The 8,588-nt window shown below is 46.4% G+C and overlaps 1 pseudogene; it reads left to right on the top strand.

The window, feature by feature from the left end:
* The first annotated feature begins 2,173 nt into the window (after positions 1 to 2,173).
* LOC120840558 lies at positions 2,174 to 3,849 on the top strand (annotated as a pseudogene).
* The last annotated feature ends 4,739 nt before the right edge of the window (positions 3,850 to 8,588 follow it).

Here is an 8,588-nt window from a genome sequence, read left to right as displayed (position 1 = left end):
TCATCTGTGACGTCATCGGCATCGGCATCGTCACGTGACCCCGAGGTCACGTGACTCCCCCGACGTCACGTGACACCCCAAGGTCACGTGACCCCTACAAGGTCACGTGACCCCTACAAGGTCCCGTGACCCCCCCCCCCCCAAGGTCACGGGACCCCCACCACCCAAAGTCACTTGACCCACCCCCCAGTACCCTTCCCTCCTCCTCCTCTTCAAGAGCTGCGCTCTAATTCGGCGTTACAGAGAGTTGTAAACGGCTTTCATTTTTTTCTGCTCGTGAATATGTGGGAAGATGCTTGTTCTGGGTTCAAATCATCACTCGCACGCTCCAAATCTTTGAAAATAGGGAGAAGCCAGAGAACAGGTGCCCGATAAAAACTGCCCGACATAGGAAATAATAAAAAGACACACATTTTGTAGCCCACGTACTTTATTTTTGACGTCCGAATGTTTTTTTAACCGATCGTAAAGATGAGCACGACGGGGTCAATTTCAAATAATGACAGGCATATATTAGCAATATATAAGCGCCGCCGGAATGCTAGCTAACCTTGAACACACTCTACATTCCTTTCGATCGTTATTTTGCTTAGAATTGTCGCTCGTTTTGACATACCTGTCATGGTACAGAGATTTGGGCCTGAAATACAGCAACGTTTAACATCGTTCAGTGGTAAAAACAAATGCTGTAACTAAAGCAATTACGCTTTCCCAATATTAGTAGAGGCATATACTATCCGGTACAACCGAAATAACAAAAGTTATTCCTGTTATTTTTTGGCGAAGAGACAAAATGCACGCGCGTTTTTCCATAGGGATGCACAGGAGCACTGCAAAAGTAGACTGGTTGCTGTCTGCTTCAATTTGCATCCCGGAAGTCGCGTAGACACTAGCGCCAGTTGAACCTCTAGCGTATATTATAATAACTCTATGGCGTGATGTAGATGGCAACAGCCGTCGACAACCGTGCATTGGTAGTAAGGTCGAAAGGGCGGTGGTTGGGCACATGCGGCGGCAGGTGCGGGCTTCAACGACTTTCTGCTGCCCTGTTGACTCCAGTGCCGCGAGTTTTGTGTACACGCGCAGCCTCACGAGCTGCCATTGCCGAGCCGCGCCGGTCCAATCACACTGCCCCATATTCTAGTGCACTGCAGTTTCACCCCATGTCGTCTGCGGGGGAACGTAATGTGCTCTGGTCGCAAACAGAATTAAGCCCGGTTCAGACAGTTGCGTTTGACTGCGTTTCGGCTGCAAAAAACCAGGACATTTTTGCTGATTATATCGCGTGCCAATATGATTCCTTGAATTGGATTCCACGCTTCATACGAAGCACATAGGTGCCGGTGACTCGCTGTCGGTTCTCGACGCAACGCAGTCAAACGCACTCAAACGCAAGCGTCTGAACCGACCTTAAGAATGGAAGGCCGTGCCTTCGCAGCGTCCAGTCTCCAGTCAGCGCTTCATGCGTTTCGCCGACTTCTGTTCTGCGCGCGCACTCGAGGTCCGCGAGACGCAGAAGCGTTCTCGAAGTAGGAAGAAGAAGGTAAGGGCAGGAGGAGAAAACAGAGAGGTTAACCAAGGCGGCCTGCCTCGGTTGGCTACTCTGAGTTGGGGAAGGGGATGAGGGGATAAAAGAAGGAGGAAAGAAAATGTAGAGGAGGATAAAGGTAACACACTAGCACTCACGTTAACACTGTGAGGGCAGAATCAATAATTAAGAAAATACCGCAGTTTCCAATATGACATTAAAAACTAAGAGACTGAAAGTGCGTGCTGGATTGTCACCAATGTTCACCCAAACTTACACACAAAACTTACATACAACAGGAGCGAGCACATCGTAAATTCACAATAGCGGCTTTCTTAGACATCAAAGGAGCATTCGATAATGTCACTCACGAAGCGATATTTCAGGCTCTCAGCGAAATTGGGATTGGGGGACACTTATATAGGTAGATAAAAAGCTACCTCACAGGAAGATCAATTTTTATGTCTACAAAAGAAGGAAATACGCCTTCATATCCGGTGACCCGTGGTGTCCCTCAGGGGGGCGTCCTCAGTCCTATATTATTTCACATCGCTCTCATTCGTCTCGCCAAAATACTGCCCCCAACCATCCAGGCATCTTTCTACGCCGATGATATCTGTATATGGGCTTCTGGATCTACGCGAGTTCAAGCAAAGGCAAGGGTTCAGTCTGCACTAAAGAAAATGACAACTTATCTTAATACCCGTGGACTCGAAATTTCCATTGACAAATCAGCAGCTATTGCTTTCACCCGCCGAAGAATGGACAAATACCCACTTAAGATAGGCAAACGAACAATACCATACGTAAAATGCCACACATTTCTTGGAGTAACCATCGATAGGGGTCTGACCTGGTCACCTCATATTTTGTACTTGCGCAAAAAGCTTGCCAGTTTTAGTGTCCTTGCCCGCTTCATCGGTGGAACCACGTGGGGCGCGACAGTAAGATCCCTATTACAGATATACGTGGCCTTATTTGTCGGCTTACTTCGATATAGCGCTCCCATTTTACATGGCACGTGTCAAACCAACATCAAAGCTCTCAAAGCAGTTCAAGCACGTGGCCTCCGTGGCTGTTTGGGCCTACCAGCTTGTGCATCGACTCTGGGAACAGTTGCCGAGGCACGCGCCACACCTGTAGAAATACTAATGATGCAGGAAACATTGAGAGTTCATCTGAGACATACTACTAATCATAGTCATCACTTACTGGCTGATCTTACTTTTAAGCGACCTCACTCAGAATATTCGATGGCACTATCAAACATGGAGCAATACATCCCTGATGATATAAACTCATTTACTCTTCCAACTATACCTCCATGGTGACTCCCTCTCCCCGTTGTGGAACTTGACATTCAAGGCATCAAGAAGAAATCAAATACACCATTGATAGTACTTAAACAACTCACTTTATCCACCATTGCCTGTTTACACGCGACAAAAACTCACATATATACGGACGGATCATGTGTCAAAATTAGTTCTACCGCAAGCATTGTGATTCCATCGTATGCCACAACAAGAACATTCAAGCTTAGCCACAAGACATCTTCAACAGCGGCTGAACTTGTAGGCCTTCATCAAGCCCTTCAATTTATATTGACAAAGCCACCTCAGGCATGGACGGTGTTTACAGATTCTAAGCCTGCACTCCAAAGCATCTGCACATATCTGCGACGAAGTGAAAATGGACAAATTATTTTCAAACTTTTATGCCATCTTCAGAAATGTATTGATAGGAGACACTCTGTCGAGTTCGAGTGGATTCCTGGGCACTGCAAGATACCTGGAAATGAAGCTGCGGATGGAGCTGCGACTTCCGCCCATGCCTTATTCCCCAACGTCGAAATACCCTACTCCAGAAGCGACGTCACTTCATTGATAAATCTCCACGCCCGAAATGCAACACAAAGTCTCTGGAAGAGCTCTGCACACCATTACCCTCCTCTATATCTACTGGATCCTGACCTAACATACCGTGTGTCACGTAATTTACCCAAGCGAACGGAAGCTGTTATACACCGATTACGTCTGGGAGTTTCCTACACACAGGAATTTCTGCACCGAATCGGAAAAACACACACTCCGAACTGTCCAGGATGTGATTGTGTGGAAACTATATCTCATTTATTATGTGAATCTGCACTTTACGATTCAGAAAGGGAACTCCTAAAGAGGATTCTTTCACATCTAGACGACCGGCCATTTACTACGTCCAAAATACTAGGGGCCTGGGACTCACCACTTAAAGAGGAGAAGGCCGCAAAAGCCCTTCTGCGATTTTTATCAGCAACTCGCCACGAGTTCTGTTTGTAAAAACTTATCTAGTGTTCATTATTTGTTGTCGTATAGAGGGCTATCCATTTTATAATTCCTGTAAGTGTACACGTGCGCAACTGGACTTCGCGCTGGCGCGTACAAAAACTCGAAGTAGGAAGCTTACGCAAGAGGAGGGACAACTAAAGCTCCTCCCATTTATTCTCATATTGTCAGTGATCCCCCGTCACTTAAAAGTCAGTCCCCGTAACTCCGCTCAACGATTATTCTTTTTTGTGTGTGATTGAGAAAGGACTGCTACTGCCTTCAGTTCAAACGTTGCTAGACTGGTCACCAAATTTTCCATGATTCGTGAGTCAGAGCTGAATAATAAATAATTGGGTTGTGTGTGTGTTTATACAGCCTAGAACTTGGTCTGCCTCACAGGGGCGACGAGTCTCCCAGCTGTAGATGAGAAATTTAGCCAGTGCGGTACAGCCGCTAGCCTGGGGTCTTTAACGTGCATCACGCAGTAGTGATACACGACCGCACGCCGGTACGATGCTCATCCAGATCAGAACGGGCAGGGGTGGGGCTCGAACCCAGGATCCCTGGGTTCTGCAGCGCGAGCTTTCGCTCCACGTGCTCCGAGCTGGTGTGCGCTAGACCACTCGGCCACCGATCCCCCCAGTCAGAGCTGATAAAGCAGTACTCCAGCGTTCTCTTCAAGATTCCCCATTTGCCTGGAGCTTTGCTATAGACGCCTTACACACGCGCCAGAGTACGGCCGCCATTGGTGACCTTCTCTTGTCTTACCGATATACCGAGCTACTAAAACGGGCGTTGACGAACCTCCACAAGAGTCAATGCTGGGGAGATGGACACGGTAGAATCTAAAATGGCAATCACCTGGCCTCTATGCTAATGATGAACGGAATAAAGGGAAACAAAAACTAAAGTCAGTTATGGCGGCGCCCATACACAGCTGCTGCAAGGAACCAACATCGCTGAAATCTTATCCGAAATATTAGGCCTTTTCTTGTTTTATTTCGCGAAGTTATTGAGTTTACAATTGTGGCAACCATGAAAAAGTGACGCCAGCGATAGGCAGGGTTTCACCAGGCTGTCTAGATGTCTCTCTGTCTCAGGGTGAAGACTTCTTTTGTTGCACTGAGTGGACCAGGCGTGACTTGTGCGGTAAAATGGCGCCTAAGCATTAGCCAGCGCAATGCGTCGAGCTGAGTTACACCGGTTTGCGCGCACTACAAAATACGTTTAAAAAAAATCTGGGCGGGAAAATTACACAGGCTAGAGATATCGTGCGTGCGTGCGTGCGTGCGTGCGTGCGTGCGTGCGTGCGTGCGAGCGTGCGTGCGTGAAGGCACTCTAGGATTCACTCTTTGGACTGTGGGATTTGTTCCCAACTGATTGCAAGCAGTTCCATTATGTCAAACTACTGCTTTATAAGCTCTCCGTAGTACGGGCGCATAAGCACGAAACAGATGCTTGGCATAGCCTATTTTCTATATTTCTTTCTCGACTTGCAAGCTTGCCTGCCACTGACATCAAGGCACTGAAAAGCGCGGGTATATACTTAAATCTTGATTTTGGCATCATTTTTTTTACCGATTTCCCAGTAATTATTTTAAATTTCTAGATACTAAATAGCTTATCGGAAAGGGTAAAGGCCGAGGTTTAAAAAATATATAGTTAGCTGGGGTAGCTAGAAAAATCGCCTGAGTAGTTCTTTAAGGCTTGTTCAGAGAAATACCATTATCCCTTGGGATTTGCAAAACGCCAACGTTGCAAGGAGTACTTCAAATTTTAATTTCTGTTCCAAAAAAAAAATGGTTAAAGCTGTCAAACCGCCTTTTGACACTGAAAATGTCATACTTCCAGGACCATTAAAAGTCGTTTTTGGCATTCTTAAAAAGAATGGTCCATTTTTTTAATTGCTAATAGTGTATCAGTCTGTTTTTGTGTGACCCTAATGGCATGTCTCGTCTTCGCTTTTTTTTTTTTGTATTTTTGTCATACATATATTGAGCAATGTTAATGCGGTTTCCTGATTGAGCTTTACTTTATGCTGTTGCTACTTCGTTTATGTATACATCGGCTTTTTTTCCGCCGTTGACAAATGTTTTTCATCGTATCGTTTATGAAAGTCGGAGTCGATTAGAAGGCATGCTGTGACTGTGGAAATGGGAACTTTCTTTTTAGGAAACAAAATTGATAAAAAGCCAGGTCCATTCAAATCGCTTAATACGAAGCATCTCGATCTCGAATCGCCGGTGATGTCACATTAACCGAAGCGGTGCTTATACCCGAAGTACGCTTTGGAAAATATGACAAATGAAGACGATAAAGACATCCGCATTTAAACGATTCTCCTCTGACCCCGGTACTGAAAGAAACGATTTCAACCGGACCTCTTAGAAAAGCACTTCGGAGTCGAAGACCGCCTCGTTTAATATCAAAGGTGAAGGAACAACGAAGAAAAAAAAATCAACGGTAATATATCAGACGCCGAATGTAATATAACGTGCGAGACCGCGCAGTGGGACGCAAAACTGCGCACTTCATCTTCTTGGCGCTTACGGACTTAAATAAGTTGAAAGGCGCGTGCTCTGCTTTTTATTCACCGGTGCATCTCCCATTAAGAAACAAAGCAAAAATCACATCGATTGTCTTTATCGTCCCGACTAGTCCCGACGTTCCGTACGCAGTGTGGTAACGTCAATTATAGGCTCCTATTATTGAACTCAGCCGGAAAGAAAAATTGAGGATGAAGTTTGGTTGCACATGCACCCCTTTAAAAAAAAAAAGTCAGTCACCTTGTGGCCGTCGCAAAAGCTACACTATTGCCGCTCCAATTGCGGTGAAAGGAGAATCATGCTCGACTAAATCGAGCACCCTGAATTTCGCGAATCGGAGGTGACGCAAAAAGGACCAACATCTATTTCACCTTCCTGCTTTATGCTTTTGAAGACGTTCACTTCATCCGGTATAAGGAGAATCTGCGTACCGCCGTTAGAGCGTCGGCTTTTGCCAACGTTACTGAAACACTCAGTTGGGAAACTCGCCGTCGAAATCTGGACCGCTGGCGTCCACCGAGACCGAGCTAAATACGACAACAGCGCCGCTCTTTATCATTTGTCTGTACTGTGGTCACCTTGAGCTTTTACAAAGCCTGTTTTTGCGGAAAAGCAAACGGAAAAGACTCTTTTCGTATGAAATTTATTGGAGTTTAGTACAAAATGAAGGGCGCGTGATGTTTTCTAATATCTTTAGTTTGCAAGGTTTTGCGGCACAATTAATATTGTTTTTATACAACCATACCTCAGCGGTGCTTTCAGGTAACGCGTCCCGACCTAGGTGCATTTTAACTTCGGTAGTGAAACGCGGCGCGTCCGCTGGGGAGAGGGGGGTGGCGCCCCTGTAACCTCTTCCGCTGTGTCTGTTTCGGCGCCAAAATGGCCGATTAAAGCCAAAATAGACGTCACGTGCAGTTCTCGGAGTGGCCGCTGCGGTAGAAATGGCGGTGTTGTGTTCGCCATTAGTTCGGTGCTCGAGGACAGATCGCGGACACTTTTTCAGAGCAGGCTCTATCGCAGTTTCCCAACTGAGGGGTTTAGTAACGTTGGCTTTTGCTCTGCAGAGGGTGGCTAGACTGACTTTCTTAAATGGTCTGTTCGTGCGTCGTACGAGGCCCAAAAACCATAAACGTAAAACGATATTTTTTTTCTATTTTTACTTTTAAACATACATTTATACTCCATTTCAAAAATGATGCTACGATTTCGATGAAGCCAAGCAAGAAGCGGTAAATGTGCATCGTCACGGCGCTGATCGTCTTTTGTGCGTTTGCCGTCACCGACTAAATCAATAACGCACAGTAAAAATGCCGTCATACTGTTTTGTTTTGTTTTTTGTTTTTTTTTTTGCATGGCATTGAGTGTTAAAACAACGAACTGTACGAAACATGCGCTTTCGCAATTTCTTGGCGACCAGTTGTGGCTACCGTGATTGCATGTTGCCGGCAGTTGACGCGATAAGACTTTTTTTTTTTTTTTTTTTCAGGCGACTTTGTTGTTAATGTTGTGTAAGCGTGTTGCCCAGGTCGGTATGAACGCAACGTATACGCTACCGCGTGGATCAGATCATTGTGCGTTTTTCAAGGTTCATCAACACCGCAGTCCTTCCATCGCTTCCCCGAAGAAGGTCAAGCCTCGGAAAGCTCGATTACTCCAACACATCGCCGCAGGTTTGAAACGCGGATAATGCAAATCGGGGGAAACCGTTTTGAGTCCACTGCTTTTGCCTGTTGGAACCTGAGCGACTCCAGCGACCCCTATAAGTTGCTGGAGCCAACCCACAGCCCCGTTTTCTTATAGACCAACACGCGGCTTTGACGTCACACCTCTGCGATGGCGCTGTTGACGCCACTGCGCATGCGCAGAAGCTTCACCTCACGCGAATCTCGTTCATGCGCTTGCGCAGTACCCACACTTGGTGTGGGCAAACGCGGGCTTGTTTGTAAACAGTGTGTTGGTCTATAGACGCTTTGCAGTAGCTGTGCATTAGCGTCGCCTTAACCGACCTTCAGTTCCTATTTCCTCTTATTCCGTGTACTTCACTTCATCATTACCGTTGCAGGCCAGGTCCTACAAGCCCCGGTCAGGGCTTCTATTGGCTCGGGAGTATCGCATTCAATAGCGACCGCTGTGACTGTTCTATTTTGGCTTTAATCGGCCATTTCGGCGACGAAACGTGTACGGTGGAAGGCGTTTCTAGGATGC

Source organism: Ixodes scapularis, unplaced genomic scaffold (assembly GCF_016920785.2).
Source record: "Ixodes scapularis isolate PalLabHiFi unplaced genomic scaffold, ASM1692078v2 PGA_scaffold10__122_contigs__length_95168666, whole genome shotgun sequence".
Taxonomy (NCBI): Eukaryota; Metazoa; Arthropoda; class Arachnida; order Ixodida; family Ixodidae; genus Ixodes; species Ixodes scapularis.
This window is presented reverse-complemented; position numbering and strand designations above follow the sequence as displayed.